Here is a 15,555-nt window from a genome sequence, read left to right as displayed (position 1 = left end):
TGCTCACACACACACACACACACACACACACAACACAGGGGACGCCAGTGCAGAAAGGGGCGGTCCCCTGTGTGTCCTGTGCCCACCCAGCACAGCACTGAGCTTTCTTTTCCAAGTTCGACGTCCTTTATCACAGGGGTCTCATAAATGAAAATCTAAACAAAGAGAAAGCCAAGTGCTAAAAATATAATGCTACCTCTCAGATCATCTAAGTTGCTTTTAAATTTTAATTAATATAATTTACATATAACATTGTTTAAGATTGAAGATTTCAATGAGGTTTGATATGCATATATATTGCGAATCACCACAGTAAGTTGAGCTAGTTCGCATCCATCACCACACAGGATTTAAAAAAAATTTTTTGTGTGTGTGTGATGAGGGCATTTACATTTTTTTTGTTTAATTTTTAAATTGAGGTAAAATTTATATAACAAGAAATTAGCTACTTAAAAATTTTATTGCTATAGCCTGACCAGACAGTGGTGCAGTGGTTAGAGTCGGACTGGGATGCTGAGGACCAAGTTCAGAGCCCCAAGGTCAATGGCTTGAGTGCAAGCTCACCAGCTTGAGCGCGGGGTTGCCGGCTTGAGTGCAGGGTCGCTGGCTTGAGCCCAAGGTCGCTGGCTTGAGCAAGGGGTCACTCAGTCTGCTGTAGCCTTCCACTCAAGGCACATATGAGAAAGCAATCAATGAACAAATAAGGTGCTGCAACTATGAGTTGATGCTTCTCATCTCTCTCCCTGTCTCTCTCTCTCATAAAAATATGTAAATATATATAATATGTTATATAAAAAATATATATGTAAAATATATATAATATAAAATTTGCCTTTCTATCCATTTGTAAGTGAGCACTGCAGTGGCATTTAGCACATTGCCAGTGGCGTACAACCATCACCTCTGTCCAGTTCCAGAACGCTTCCATCACCCCAAAAGGAGGTTTGGTCCCCACTAGCAGTCGGTCCCCATTCCTCCCCCCTCCAGCCCTGGCAACTGCTGGTCCACTTTCTGCCCGTGGACTTGTCCATTCTAAATATTTCATATAAATGGGCTCGCACAACACGTGACTCTTGTGTCTGGCTTCTCCCCCTGGGCATACACTGTTTCCGAGGTTCGTTCATGTGGTAGCAGGTGGCGGCACCCCACTCCTTTGTTACGGCTGAGCAGTCTTCGTTATATTATTGACCACATTTTGTTTCTCCGCTCATCGGTTGATGGACGTTTGGGCTGTTTCCACTCTTTGGCTATTATGAGTAATATTATTATGAGTATTTCTGTACAAGTCCTCTCATGGACGTACGTTTTCATTTCTCTTAGGTACACACCTAGGAGTGAAATTGCTGGGTCCTACGGTCGTTTTTATATTGAAGGCTTAGATTTCAGTGTTTCCCACGGTGCCTGCACCGTTTTATAATCCCACCAGCACTGCATGAGGGTTCCCATTTCTCCACGTCCTTGCCAACACTTGTTATTTTCCATTTTTGTTTTTTACTATGGTCAACCTAGTGGGTGTAAAGTGGTATCTCACTGTGCGTTTTTCTAATGACTAAGGATGCGGGGCATCACACGCTTCCTGGCCATCTGTGTGTCTTTGAAGAGACGTTTAGTCAAGTCTTTTGCCCATCTTTACATTGAGTTGTTTGTCCTGTTGTTGAGTTGTACATACTCTTTACATATTCTGGATGCTAGATCCTTGTCAGACGTATGATTTGAAGACAGTTCCCCCAGGCTACAGATAATCCTTTCCTCTCTTGATGGTGTCCCTTGATATAAACAAAAGATTTTGTTTTAGTTGTCTAATTTGTCTATTTCTTCCTTTTGTCGTCTTATCTAGGAAACCACTGCAAAAATCAAGGTTTAAATGTTTACCCATCTGTTTCCTTCTAAGGCGTTTGTAGTTTTAGCTTCTATATTTAGGTTTTGACCCGTTTCTAGTTACTTTCTGGGCATGGTGTAAGATAGGCGTCCAACTTCATTCTTTCGCATGTGGATATCCAGTCCTACCGGCCCCATTTGTCGAAGAAATTGTTCTTTTCATCAACTGTTCTTGGTAACCTCCTTGAAAATCAATTGACCATAGACATGAAGGTTTATTTCTGGACTCTCAGAATTACTCTGTTGCGGCCCTGAGCGTGCTATGCGCGGTATTTCATCCAGCCCTCCCAAGTATCCTGTACGGCAGAAGCTACATCTGTCTTGTCCCCATTTCACAGATGGGGACACCGAGACTCTGATGCCGAGTGGTGGAGTTCCGGGCTCAAATGCAGACCCTGGCCATCTAACCCCTAAGCCGCGCTAAGGCCGGAGGACAGGGAACGCTCAAATGCTCACCCCCTCTTCCTTTCTTCTCTCTCTCACCTCCCTCCTTCCTCTCTCTTTTTTTTCTAACTTTTTTTTTTCTGGTTGGGATGTTAACTTTCGAGGAGGGTCACTGGGGAGAAGATGTTGTGACCTGTGATCTCTCTCTGGTCTCTGAATATCTCCTCTCCCCACGCTCACCAGAGCACCAGACTCCGTGTCTCCGCCTTTGCTACATGCTCGGACTCAGTAGGTGAGAAATAGATGCCGATGGTACTCACCCCTCATCTCAAATAGCGAGAGCCGTTTGGAAGGGGTCTCGGCGATCGTTGGAGCCCCGACGCACCCCGGTGTCTGGGACAGCGGCACTAACCGCTCGGGGGAAAGTGGGAGCCTGGGATTCGGCCGCCACTGTTCCTCTGCCCCTCCCCCTCCAGGGGGGTCCCGGGGCTCCTGTGAACACTGGGAAACCATGAATGGAGTCTAACCCCTACCACTTCCTGCATGGGGAAACTGAGGCCCAGCAGGACGGAGTGACTTCTTCGGGCCTCCAGGGAAGGAACAGCTAACACAGGAGTTTCCGCCATAGCCCAGGGCTTTCCCAGAAGAAGGGCCTGGAGCCCTGGGGACAGGAGGCATCCCACACCAGGTCTCCATCCATCCACTTATGTGGATGGGACCTCGCAATGGTGGCATTTGGTGGGTAAGCGGGATGCCTGTCTGGAAGCCACCTGCAGCCAGTGGGGTGTCCTAGCTACACCTTCAGGGTGGGCGTGGCCAGAGGTTAACGTGTTTGCTATCTGGTCCACTCAGCTGAGCGCTCACCTGTGTGCAGCCCCACGCTGGGCACTGCTCAGAGCGGGCCCAGAGAGGCCCCAGACCCCCGGCCAGCCCACCCACGAGCCGTGGCTCTCCTTGCTGTGGCAGCGCGCTGGGAGGCGGAAAGGAAGGGGATGTCTGTGGCAGGTGGGTGGGGCCAAGGGTGAGAGGCAGGAGGGTGGACAGAGCTTGAAGAAGGCCCGTCCCCCACTGTGCCCCCCCCCCCGCTGGGAGCTTCAGGAAGAGAGAGCAGGGGATAGACCCCGCACACTGCCAGGCTCAGGGGCTTCTTCCCCACGCCCCATCTTGAGGGATTCCATGGCGGTTTTCCGGGGCTTCCCTGTGCTCCATGCGCCCTGCGAGGCCCTTTCTGTCCTCTCCACAACACAGAGACAGGTGATTCTACAGGTGAGGAGAGGGAGGCTCAGAGAGGTAGAGAGAATTACCCAAGTCTGCACAGCCAGGTGCAAAGCCAACGTCTGTCTCCAGGGCCCTGATCACTGTCCGGTCCTGCCCTTGTTCTGTAACAGAAAAGTCTGGTTAGCTGTCCTGAGATTGGCAGGTGGAGGGGACCCTGGGTCTTAAGGCGCAACCTAGAGAGGGGTCACCTCACTTCTCAGGGCCTCACTGGTGGAAAGGAGTTCAATGAACCCATGTGTACGGGTCCATCCAGATCTAAACCTGGGGGCTTCTGGAGCTGCCCTCCTCTCCCCCAGAGGGACCCAGACCCCATTTCAAGGACCTGGCATTCTCCCCAGCAGTTGTCCTGGGTGCTCTGAGCCTGGATCCCCCTCAGTCCCTCATTCCAGCTCTCTCCTATGGCCTGAGTCATTTGTCCACTTGACCCCAACCATCGACCAGGGAAATAAAAGGAAATGAAACACGACCAGAAGTCTGTTGTTGGGCAAAAGGTGGAAAGGAGGCCCGTGAGAGATGGGGCCTGCAGGTGGGCCCGGCTCCCACCATAGCCTCAGAGGGTGGCAGTGCCCGTTCGGAGAACTGCAGGTTCTCGGACTGTCCCCTCCCTCTGGGGAATCGAGACTCAGCCAGAGGCAGGTGACAGCAGAAGGAGAAGCCAGCTGTCAAAGGGCATGATGTCTCTGTCCTGTCCCCACCCCAGGTGCCACCAAAAACCCTTGCCAACAGCCTCGTGACTGGCATCGCGCTGGGTCTGGCTCCTGGGACCAGGCTCCCCGTGGGATTGGCACCAGGGGCCGGGTGATCGCTTGCAAGTCTCACTCCTCCGCCCCTTTGGGATATACAGACTTCCGGCCCGTGACATGAGGGGGTCTGTGTGTTCAGCCTTCAAACCCACTGCACCCCCAGATTCTGCTGTGGCCTTCGGGCTTTCAAACCTAGAGGGAGGCAGAGTGGCACGGAGACGAGCAGGTGCTGGGAAGACCCCGGGGACAAAGGCAGGGACTTGCCCACCTCTGCCGCAAGACCCCCGAGCACGGCTCCTCCTTTGGGAGGTGTCACAGCCCTTCTGAGAATCCACGTGCTCTTCCTGGAACAAGGAGCATGCACCCACACACATACACGGACATGGATACACATGCACACACACGCATATTACACATGCATGCATATGCACATAAATACACATATGCACACACGCATGGACATCACAGAGTTGCAAACACTTGCAGGCCTTCCCAGATCACCCTGAGTTCGCCTGTGACCCTTGTGGGCCCTCTGGGAGCCTTTAAGCTCAGGAAAGTCGCCATTTCGTGGACTTGTAACTGACTGTCCTCTTGAGTCTCTCTCTCTCTCTTTTTTTTTTGTGTGTGTGACAGAGTCAGAGAGAGGGACAGAGAGGGACAGACAGGAAAAGAGATAGATGAGAGGCATCAGTTTTTTATTGAGTACCTTAGTTGTTCATGATTGCCTTCTCATATGTGCCTTGACCGGGGGGCTACAGCAGACCGAGTGACCCCTTGCTCAAGCCAGTGACCTCAGGCTCAAGCTGGCGAGCCTTGCTCAAACCAGATGAGCCCGCGCTCAAGCTGGCGACCTCAGGGTCTCTAACCTGGGCCCTCCGCATCCCAGTCCGATGCTCTATCCACTGTGCCACTGCCTGGTCAGGCTTCTAAGGAATTTCTTGATTCCACATCTTCCTATTCCTCCTCAGACCAGCAGCAGCTTACATTTATTGAGTGCCTACTGTATACCAAGCGCTTGACCTAACTAGCTCAGTGAGCCTCACAGAACACGTATGGTAGTTCCCAAATTTATACCCATTTGAATATGAGGAATCTGAGGTTCAGAGAGGTTAAGCCACTTGCCCAAAGTCAAACAGCTTCTAAAGAGAAGAGCCTGGCATCTCCAGCCCGGACTACCCAGCGCCCACGTCCTAAGCAGTCTGTGTAGCTGATGCAATGTGCCCCGAGTATCCCAGAAAAACACCTAAGGGAGTGAGGCTGCTGTTGTGCGTGCGCACGCATGTGTGCGCATGTGGCCATTTGTGCCGGGTGAGCATCCTGTCCTTGCCAGCCTGTCCTCCCCCAGCCAGTCCCGCCAGCCCAGGAGAGGGCGGGGAGGCTTGCCGGCGGCTTTCCCCACCCCCTCTGCCCTTGGAGACATGACAGAGGCTGCTAATCCTCTGATTTCATGTCCATCCGGCTGCGTGTTTGCCCCCACGTACCAGCCAATATTGCACCTAAAAATAGCGGTGCAGGGAGCAGCAATGCAGGCGGGTGTCTGCCTGCCACTGGGCCCGTCTGCCGGCACCGGACAGCCCGCCCCGCCCACTCAGGGTCCCCAAGGCTCTGGCTGCCTCTCAGCCTAGGGGAAAGGCATGGGGAAGAGGAGGGGTGGGGCAGGGGGCTGGAGGACCAGCTGTCATCCCCAGATGAAGAACTGTCCCACCGCAGGGTCCTCGAGGCAGCGGCCTCAGCTTTGGAAGCCGTGATGCACTCAATGCCCGGACGAGAACTCCCCCTGAGGCTCTGATGGGGTTGGTCTGGGGTGCCCCCGCTGCGTCTCACAGGAGAATCCTTCACAGTAGGAAAGGGGGTTCAGATTTTGTGGCTCTCGCCCCTCCTACCCCATGGGGGGGCAGCCTTCTTGAAGGCCCAAACACAGATGGCAACTGGGACTCCAGGAGAGGAGAAGGCGGGGCCAGGGCTGTGCAGATGCTTGGCTGTGCTGCTGCATGGTCTCCAGGTGGGCCTGGGCTTCGGGATTATTCAAGCTCCCAGGTGGTCCCGGGCGAGCACAGCCAGAATTGAGAAGCACCATGCAGTCTTTCCTAGGACTGCACGGGGTCCCTTCCAGCCTTAAGGATGTTGTTGTTGTTTTTTAAATTTGAAGACTAGAGGGGGAGAGTTGGCTGTCAGAATCCTTCCTTCTATCTGAGCTGCGGGCACTCCATCCTGGGGTGAGGGAGCTGGCTCCCCACCTGTCCCTTTGTTCCCAGGCTAACCTCTCTTCCTGGAAGGAGGCTGGCAGGCCAGAGGCAGGGCCTTCCTGCATCTGCTAAATGTCAAGTTTGCCGCTGGCTCCGGGCCCCTCTCTTGGCCTTGCCTGCTGTGCCCCACCAGGTTCCTGGCCTAGCCAAATGCATTAGCCCCTCTCTCCCTGTAGCTGTTTGCACGTCTGTTCTGGCTCTTTGCTTGGTCCCTTAACGTAGTGAATCCTCTGCACAGCCTGGTCAGCCTCCCTCCACCTGTCCACATCTGGCTCACCCATCCTTCTGAGTCTGTCCTTCAGGAATCTCACCTCCCCCAGGAAGCCCTCCTGACCATCCCAGGCAATTTCCCTCCAGATTAGTCATCCATGCCATTCACAGAACCAAGCACAAATAACTTGTCTGGTGGTCACAGCAGAGTGGGCAACACTTCCATGAAGGGTCAGAGAGCCCAGGTTCCCAGAAGTGTGTGCCTGGCCTCTGGGGGGGGCCTCAGTTTCCTCACCTGCAAAATAGGGGTGCTGGTGACAGCAGGCTGACATCCTGGCACAGGTGCCCTTCCTTGGATCAACTGAACCAGGCTCCCGAACCTGGCCAGGCATCTGAGTCGCCACAGAGCGTTTTCCTTGGTTGCTGGGTTGAATGGTTGGTCTGCTTCCAATCTGGAGCCGATTGTCCAGCCTCAGGGCCAGGACAATCTCTTCCCCTTCCTGGGGATCATGATGGGCAGCTGGGCTTGACCGCTGCTTTTCCAGCGCTACTTGGTGCACAGAGGACATTCAGAAATAGTTTATGAATACGTGAATGGATAAGCGAATGAATGAATGAAAACATACTGGTTCAGCATTGCCACTCCCATCCCCACCAAAGGTTTCCTCACAGTGATGCCCCTGTCCAGGTGAGCCCAGGTGTGGGGCAGGGCCAGGGACTTCTTACTAGTCCTCTACCCCACAAGGGGGCGGGGGTGGTGGAGAAGTGACTTCAGTGGAATCATAAAATAATCCATAGAGTTGTGTGTGTGGTTTGCAGACAAAGTCATCTGTGGCACAAAATTTCGCCGCATTGTCGTGGAGGCCTGACCACGCCCTGAGAGGGTGTGGCAGCGGGGCCCTCCCCGGGAGCCCAGGAGCCCGCACTGGGAGGCTCGGGGCACCATGTCTGCCCCCGCCCTCAGCAGAGCAGGCTGCTTAACCTGCGCCCATTTCTCCGTTTCGGGAACGAGATCAGGGGTTGTACCTGACCTCCTAGGATCTTCACGAGTAGAGGAAAGGAAATGTCACGTGAAAAAATATCACCTCCAGGTCTGATGCCAACATAATTCTCAGTGTGGACATTTCAAAAAGAAAAAAGGGGCGGGGGGGGGCAGAAGAGGCGTGAGACGGTGGGCGAGGCTGGCAGAGCCAGTGGTAGTTCTGGTTGGGACTTGACCCAAAGTGGGGGAGGGGAGAGCACAGGGGTTTTGTAACAGGGTGTCTGGTGGCAGGTGGGGGTGGGGTGGGGGGGCCCGAGGGGCTGGTGGCGACACAGCAGGGGGTGGGCAGGGAGCAAAGGGGGTCTCAGGCTTCAACCCACTCCTCCGCTTGGACCCTCTCCTTTCAGGGATGGCCTCTGTCAGGACCCAGGGAGGCCCCATTGTTCTGCTCTTCGGGGAGAAAGCCAAAGGGCACCTCTCAGGAGAGGAAAGGGGCTCCGTGGGCCACAGCCCCAGGGGTCTGGGGTCAGGCAGCTGCCCTGAGTGCTCTGGCCAGGGCCTGGGAGGGGCCCTCGCCGCCCTGCCCCCAGCCCACCTCTCCCCCAGCATTGAAACCCTCCGAGCTACTTTTTTCCTCCGCGATAAAATATTTATGTCAGCTGAGCGGCCCGCTTTGGGAAAGGCTGCCTGTGTCTAGCTTCTGCTTTGCACAAGCTTTTAAAGAGCAGGACGCTTTTCCTACTCTCTAAGCATTTTCTGGTCCTGAATCAATAACGCACTTGACGGGGCTGCTCGGGCTGGAGCTCTCCTTTCTCCCCGTGCCCCGCCCCCACCCCGCCCCACTTTCTCTCTCTCCCTTTCTTTCCTCTCCCTTTCTCTCTCGCGTCTTCCTTCTTCCTTTCAACCTCCCATCTCTGATAGTTCGCTTTTACTGACCTTCCTAAAGAAAATATGAAATGAAGGGTCGCACTATTTGGGTGGCGATGCGGTGAGGTGGGCAGGCGGGGGAACAGGAGTGGCTGGGGCCGCCTCCCGGCAGGGCAGGCCCACTCATGGGTGACCAGGCAGTGTCTCCACGCCGCCGGCCACCACCAAGAGGCTGCCAGGAGGAGGAGGAGCCGCTGGGCCTGTGGGGAAGCCCAGGAGTCCCGCTCGGCCCTGCCTGGCTGGTGTGTGGGGTGGGGCAGGAGGGCTTGCTCTCCTTTTTCTAATCAATTGGAGTGTCTCCAACATAACCAGAGAAAACAAGGCCAACAGTAAAAGACAGGGGGCCTGGAGCAAAGAAAATATGTGGCACGTGAGACAAAATAGATTACCAAACTTTCTAAGGAGTAAGCTGTTCAGTTTGGCTTCTCTGTGTGTGTGTGTGTGTGTGTGTGTGTGTGTGTGTGTGTGTGTTAATGAGTTCCCTGCACTGGGGAGTATGCAAACGGAGAGGGAGCCATTCTTTCTCCAAGACAGATGCCATGTGTGCGTGGTCAGTTACGTGGTCAGTTACATGGTGCCAGGGGAGGTGCAGGGGTGTGGACGTCGCCTGTGGGCAGAGGAGCACAGAGACCAGCCAGGAGAGAATTTCCCACCCCAGACAGTTCTAGAAATCTGGCTGTGGGGAGAATCCACATATGCCCAGGGCAAAACAGAATGTATCCTTTTTTTAAAAAACAAGAAAATGTCAGTTCCTCGAGAGAGTACCCCTTGTCTAGCCCGAGCCTTGGCCAGACCCCGCCCCGTGCCCTCCAGCTGTTCCACAATGGAGGGAAGCAGCGTTGGCCGATGGGGCCTGGCCCCTCACCCTCGCTCCTGCGGCCCGGCCCTCCAGCTGTTCCCCGGTGGAGGAAAGCAGCCTTGGTCGACGGGGCCTGGCCCCTCACCCTCGCTCCTGCGGCCCGGGCCTTCCAGCTGCTCCCCCCCCCTGACAGTTCGCTCTCCCCCAACCTCCCACCCAAAGGTCGGGTGAAGGGCTCCCCGCCTGGCTCCGCTGGGGAAGCCAGCCTTGGGGTGAGGAGAGGGCTCCTGCCTGGCAGCTGGAATAGCATCTCTGCCAGCCACTGCCAGCTCTGTGACTGCACAGTTGTACCTGGGCGATACCAGGCAGGTCACCTCTCTGCTCTGAGCCGCAGCAGAGCGGTGGGATCCTGTGAGGGGAGCTAGGAAGCGCACGAGTAGGCACTCGACCAACGCTGCCCTCAGAACCCACTGCCAGGGTCCTCACTCCATGTGGAAATGTTTATAAATAAATGCCACCATGCAGACAGGGGTGACGGGTATGGGGCAAGGGTGGGCCAGGCCCAGCTCCTGCTGTCCCAGATAAGAGTTGGGTCTCCGACAGGAGGTTCTGGAAGGAGGTCTCCCTTTCCTCTCAAACACTGTGGGGAACTGGAGCAGAGCGGAGAGCCGCTCTGGGCAGCTGAGATGCACCTCCTTCCATCTGGCCGAGCCAGGCGGGCGTGACACTGCCGGAGACGCTGGGTCTGGGGCGGGTCTTCCCCCAAGAGGTGTCGCGGTGGCCGGTTTGGTCAGGGGCGGGTTGGGGGCCGTTGCCGTGGTTTCTGGAGGCTCTCCTCCAGGATGGATGAGTCCCAGGAAGACGACTTGCCCTGGCTCCTGGCCCTTCCCCGCCTGAGTAATGGCTGGGCTGGGAAGACACGGCTCCAATGAGCAACAAAATCCAAAAAAAAATTAAGAGAAGCTCCCGGCCAGCTGCAGCTCCCACCCTGAAATGGCATGCAGGTCAGTTTGCGCTGATTCACGAGCAGGGAGGGGTGACCTTCCTGCTGTCCGGGGGCTTTTGCTCATAAAGGGAAGGGAGGAGAAGCTGGTAGGCGGGGAGGGAGTTCCAGGCAGCAAAGCAAGAAGCAGGAATCAATGAAACCAGAGAGAGAGAGAGAGAGAGAGAGAGAGAGAGTTAGAGACAGAGACATTCAAGGCATCTAGAATTAGAATCCGCTCCCAACAGAATCTCCGTTTCCGCTTTGTTAATAATTTATCCCCACTGCAACTTTTCTTACCAATAAATAGGAAATCATTTGTCAGGGAGAATTCCCCTGGCGCCCGGCACTCTCCCTGGAGTAGGGGAGGTGGGGGGGTGTCTCCCCTCCCTTCCTCCCGGGGACTGAAGCACATAGACTCTGGGAGGTCAGTGTCAGAGCTCCAGCGGTTCATGAAGGGGAAACTGAGGCACAGAGAGGGAAAGGCAAGCCCAGGGTCCCACGTGGGGTTAGGGACAGTCTCCTGGATCCTAACTCTCGGCCCCCATGGGTCATGGATCTGTTTATTGATTTGCAGGCCTGCCCAGACCAGAAGTTTCCCCAAAGTTCGAGAAGCACCATGCAGGGGGGTGGGTGGGGTCTTCCTCCCTCCCACCTCCGCTCCTGCTAAATCCTGTCCTGTCCGAGGGAGCCGGTGCACCCAGCCCTTCCTGGGGCGCCCCCCACCCCGGGGGTGGCCGTGCTCCCCGTCCCTCCCTCTTGGCATCATCCCTCCCCAGGGCTCTCCTTGGCAGCCACCTGCCACCGGGAGATGCCACCAAACCCAGTTGAGGTTGACAGGGTTGAGGACGAGATGACAGTTTCCAGAAAGATCTGTCAGCTGTGGCGACGCTGCTCCCTGGGCCTGCCCACATGTCTCGGCGGCTCACTGTGCCGTCCGCCTCGGGTGGAAACCAAGTCTCAAGAGCATGACACGGGCGTGTGAAGGGCGCCGTGCCCTGACTCGCCTCCCAGCCCGGCGGCCTGGCTTTCTGTCCGCTCTGCCACCCAGGAGCGGCGTCTCCGAGCACTTCTCTGCTCCTCCTCCCATGTGGGCTGCAAATCGAAGGGCCCCGACCTCCAAGGTCCTGGCGGGCGCTGAGCAGGGGCCACGGGCCTGGCGCTGGCTGAAGCCGCAGGGCAGGCGCCGGTCCTGAAGCTTCTCTCGCTGCACCCGGCACAGGCAGGCCAGGGTGCTGGCCACGTGGCGTCCGGTGTCATTCCCACAGCGGCCGCAGCCTCCCCGGGCTCCCTTTCGGCGGACCGAGGTTTCCGAGGTGGGTGGCGGTGGGAAGGAGGCAGTGAGGCCACTGTCTGCATGGTGCTTCCCCTCTGGTTGGAGAGCCGAGACTGAAGGCAGGGGAGTGACAGGCCCACGCTGTGTGTGGCCAGTGAGTGACTGAGCGAGGACTCCGCTTGCTTGCTCGTTGCAAAGCCCTCCCCACGCCCACACCCTGCCTTATCGGTGCCCAGCAACTGTGAGACTTTATCCCAACCCGGGCCTGGCTTACACAGCTTGTCCGCGTGAAGGTGCTTCTTCCTCTTCCTGAGACTTTGGTACGGTGACTGCCCTTCTACCGGGCTCCGTGGTTAGGGGCCCGGAGGTCCCCACAGCCAGACTTCCCTGGGGGGCGGTTTCCTCACAGCGGCTTTCCCACTCAATTATATTTTGCCCGCAGCTTGTCTGCAGTGTTTACAAGCTGGCCTCTGACTCCAACTGCACGCTTTGCACAGAAAATAACATAAAAGCAAAAGCATTTAAGAGACCGTCACCAGCTTTGAAAAGCGTCGTATGAAACAGTTCCTCCATAGAACTGTTCGTGTCGGGAGTCTCCTGCTTGGTGTCTGGGTGGGAGATTTGCCCCCACCCCACACCTGGTGCTCTCATGCAGGCTGGCAGCCTCCCCTGGCCCTGCACGACTCCTCAGCGCTCCAGATAGGCTGTCTGACCTTCTGCGGGAGCTGCCTTTGTGTGTCTGCAGAGACAGGAGAGCCACAGAGACCATGGGCTTGGTTCCCCTAAGATCCCCTTGGCTGGGTCCCCCAGAGTCCGGAGGAGGTGAGGAGAGGCCAGCAGGTACCCAGTCTCATCTGGGAAGTGGAGGTAACTGGAAGGAGCTCCCTGGGGGCTGCTGGGAGAAGGCATGAGGAACGTGAAGGGCTCAGTCCGGACCAGGCACGTGGTTGCCGCTCAGTAACTGTCGTCATCCTTGTGTTCTCCCCAGTCTGCACGCCCGTCGTCAAGTTCCCGCTTCTGTATGTGAAGCGGATATTAAAGAATAATTGCTACCAATTGGGGACATTTTCTAGGCATTTCATACATATTATCTCACAAAATAATTGGATGAGGAAATAAAGACTCAGAGAGGTCAAGCAACTTTCTCAAGGTCACACAGCTTCAAGGGACAGAGCCGAGATCAAACCCAGGGCTTTCTCATCTAAAAGCCAGTGTCCTTAACTGCTCCAGGCTCCAGAAAGGGGGTTTCCAGCTGGGGAAATGGGCCTGCGTGAAGCCCCCCGAGTCTGCACAGAAAACGTGCTGCAGTATTTTCCTGGAGAAGGTTCCCAGGCTTTTTATCAGGGTCTCAAGAAACAGGGACTGCTTTCGATAATATCAAAGGTTGGCTTTGGTGTCATTCTAACCTCCTCCTTGGTACGAAGCCACTTTTTTTGGACTGTTTGTTCCATTATGAAATCTTGGAAATGTGCAGGTTGAGAAGATGGCAGAGGCTTGACCCTCCAGCCTGGCCCCCAGCACGGGCGCTGTCGTCAGCGGTCAGGTGGAGGTGGGGTTCGGGTAGACCTGCTTCTAGTTCCCGGCTGGCTCCTGGCATCCTCCCGGCGGGGCTCTGGGACAGCACCTTCCGCGGGAGCCTCGCCCCGCGCTCCTAAACGGTTAAGTGGAATCCTGAGAGCTCGGAGTAGGAGGGCGGTGGAAGGAAGAAGAGGAGTAGGAGAGAGTCGCGTTGGCGACGGCTGGGGATTTATTTATTGTACTCGCCGTTGGTACAGCCCGCTGGCTCGGCAGCAGGCAAATACACAGGCTGATTCATTAGTTTCTGACCATCTGCTTCCCGAGTTGGGGGCAGGGGCGGGGCCCAGCAGGCCCTGCAGGTTACAGCAGCGAGGCTGGCAGCCAGGTGGGAGCCCTGTCCCCCCTGCAGAGCTGGCTGTGTCCGTCTTCTCGGTGACGGACAGGCCGGAGAGGCTGGGGGAGGGGGGGTCTGTGAGGGATCCCATGTCACGAAAAGCAGGGGGGACAAAGAAGGACCAGGGTTGGGGGTAGACAGGAATACTATCAACGCTCAAGATGAGATATAGTAATATTAATCTACTTATGATGATGTTCATAACTAATTAATATCAGTATAATGACAGCGATTGCTCTGCTTTAGTGAGCAGTTACTGAGGTCCAGGCCCTACAGGGAAACTTCACTACACTGTCCCAGAGAAGCACACTAGCAACCCCGTGATGGATGGCAAGGGAACTGGGGTGAAAAGATTGAGTCAAGTAAGGAGGGCTTCCTGGAGGAGGGCTCTGAGAATGAGGAGGGTGGAGTGGCTACAGGAACGCGAGCTCAGAGGTAAGAAGGGGATGGGGAAACCAGGGGAAAGGCACAGCGCTCGGTGCGTTGTTGAGAACTGTCCAGGTGGACGGGGAAATGTGACTAAGGCACCCAGGGACGGTGTGCTAAGAAACCAGGCTCCTGGAGGAGGCCCCAGACAGAGAGCTTGCAGGGAAACTCAGCCCTGCCCTCGGAGGGACTTCTTCCACCCTGTCCCCAGGACAGGAGCAGGCTCAGCCTCAGAAAACATTCCACTCGCAAGTAGGCCTGGGCCAGTCCTACCCTGCCCTGGGCTTCAGTTTCCCCACATGTTCAATGAGGCCTTGTACTCAGTAGTGAACCCCTCTGACCCTGAGGTTGGTGGTCCTGTGAGTCACAGGGCTGGCCAGGTGGGGTGGACAGTGGCGACATGGGGGGGGGATCAAGGACAGAGCTATTTTGGTCAAGGAGGGCTTTGAGGGAGCTGTTGCAGTCAAACCCCAGGGCCAGCCCCCCCACTGCGGAGCCCTGGGCGGCCTGGGAGCTCGTCCTCCTCTGGCGGGATCAAAGGCGATGTCCTGAGGCCCCCGCAGGGCTGGGGGTGTGCGGCGCAGCACCTCGGGAGCCGGCACCCCGCTCCCTCCTGAGAACTGAATGGCTCGTTTTAGAGCGAGTACCTTTAACTTAGATCCAAGCCATTTGTTACCAGGCAAACGGGAGACCTGAAATATTCATCAAAAAAAAAAAAAAAAGCCGCAAGTGGTCTGGGCACTGTGTGATTCTTAGTGACAGGTTTTATTTTTTAATTAACAGACTTCAGCTTTTAGAGCAGTCCTAGGTGTGCAGAGAATTGAGCAGACCGAGTTCCTGATACGCTGTTTCCCTGGTTCACAGCATCCCAGCCTGTTAACATCCGCTATCAGTTAGTACACTGTAACAAGTGATGAACCAACACTGATACCTGTTATCAAGTTCACAGTAAGGTTGCTGTCTAGTTCTATGGGTTTGATGTCGCGTATCCACCAAAACAGGTCATAGAGAATTGCTCCACTGCCCTGAAACTCCCCAGGGCTCCACCTGACCGTCCCTCCGACCCTGGACAACCACTGTCTCAGTGACCTTTTCAGGCTTTGGGTGAACTGACATGGTGGACCAGGCACGGGAATGGATTTGAACTGCCATGGAGGCAAGCCACCACTGGCCCGCACTGGCCCTGGTGGGGGTGCCAGCCTCCTGGGAGTCGGGAGGGAGGACAGTAAGTGGGGGCTGTGCCCTGCATTGCTCAAGAGCGTCCCCCACTGGGCCTGCCAGGCACGTGCTCAGGACCTGGAACTGACTACTCACAAAGGTGTACCCGCTTGAGAGGAACCCGTGAACACTCAGGGTCCTGTGGGTGTGCCCAGGCTATGCATGAGGCAGACATGTGTGCTGTACCAGCGGCAGGTGTGACCGGCACGCTCTGCACTGGCAGGCCAGGGGGTGGCTCCTGGCTCTTCCTCGCGGGGGCCTTGGGCAAGGGCTGCCACTGTGCTGAGGTCAAGT

At 56.0% G+C, this 15,555-nt stretch overlaps 1 protein-coding gene across 5 annotated transcripts in view; it reads left to right on the top strand.

Moving 5' to 3' along the window:
* The window catches only part of NTNG2 (netrin G2), a 63,645-nt gene that overhangs the window by 12,486 nt on the left and 35,604 nt on the right, over positions 1 to 15,555 (top strand). The gene's annotated exons all lie outside the window — the stretch shown is intronic.

Source organism: Saccopteryx bilineata, chromosome 2 (genome assembly GCF_036850765.1).
Source record: "Saccopteryx bilineata isolate mSacBil1 chromosome 2, mSacBil1_pri_phased_curated, whole genome shotgun sequence".
NCBI classification, from domain to species: domain Eukaryota; kingdom Metazoa; phylum Chordata; class Mammalia; order Chiroptera; family Emballonuridae; genus Saccopteryx; species Saccopteryx bilineata.
The sequence above is the reverse complement of the archived record's forward strand: the minus strand, read 5'-3'. Positions and strand labels throughout refer to the sequence as shown.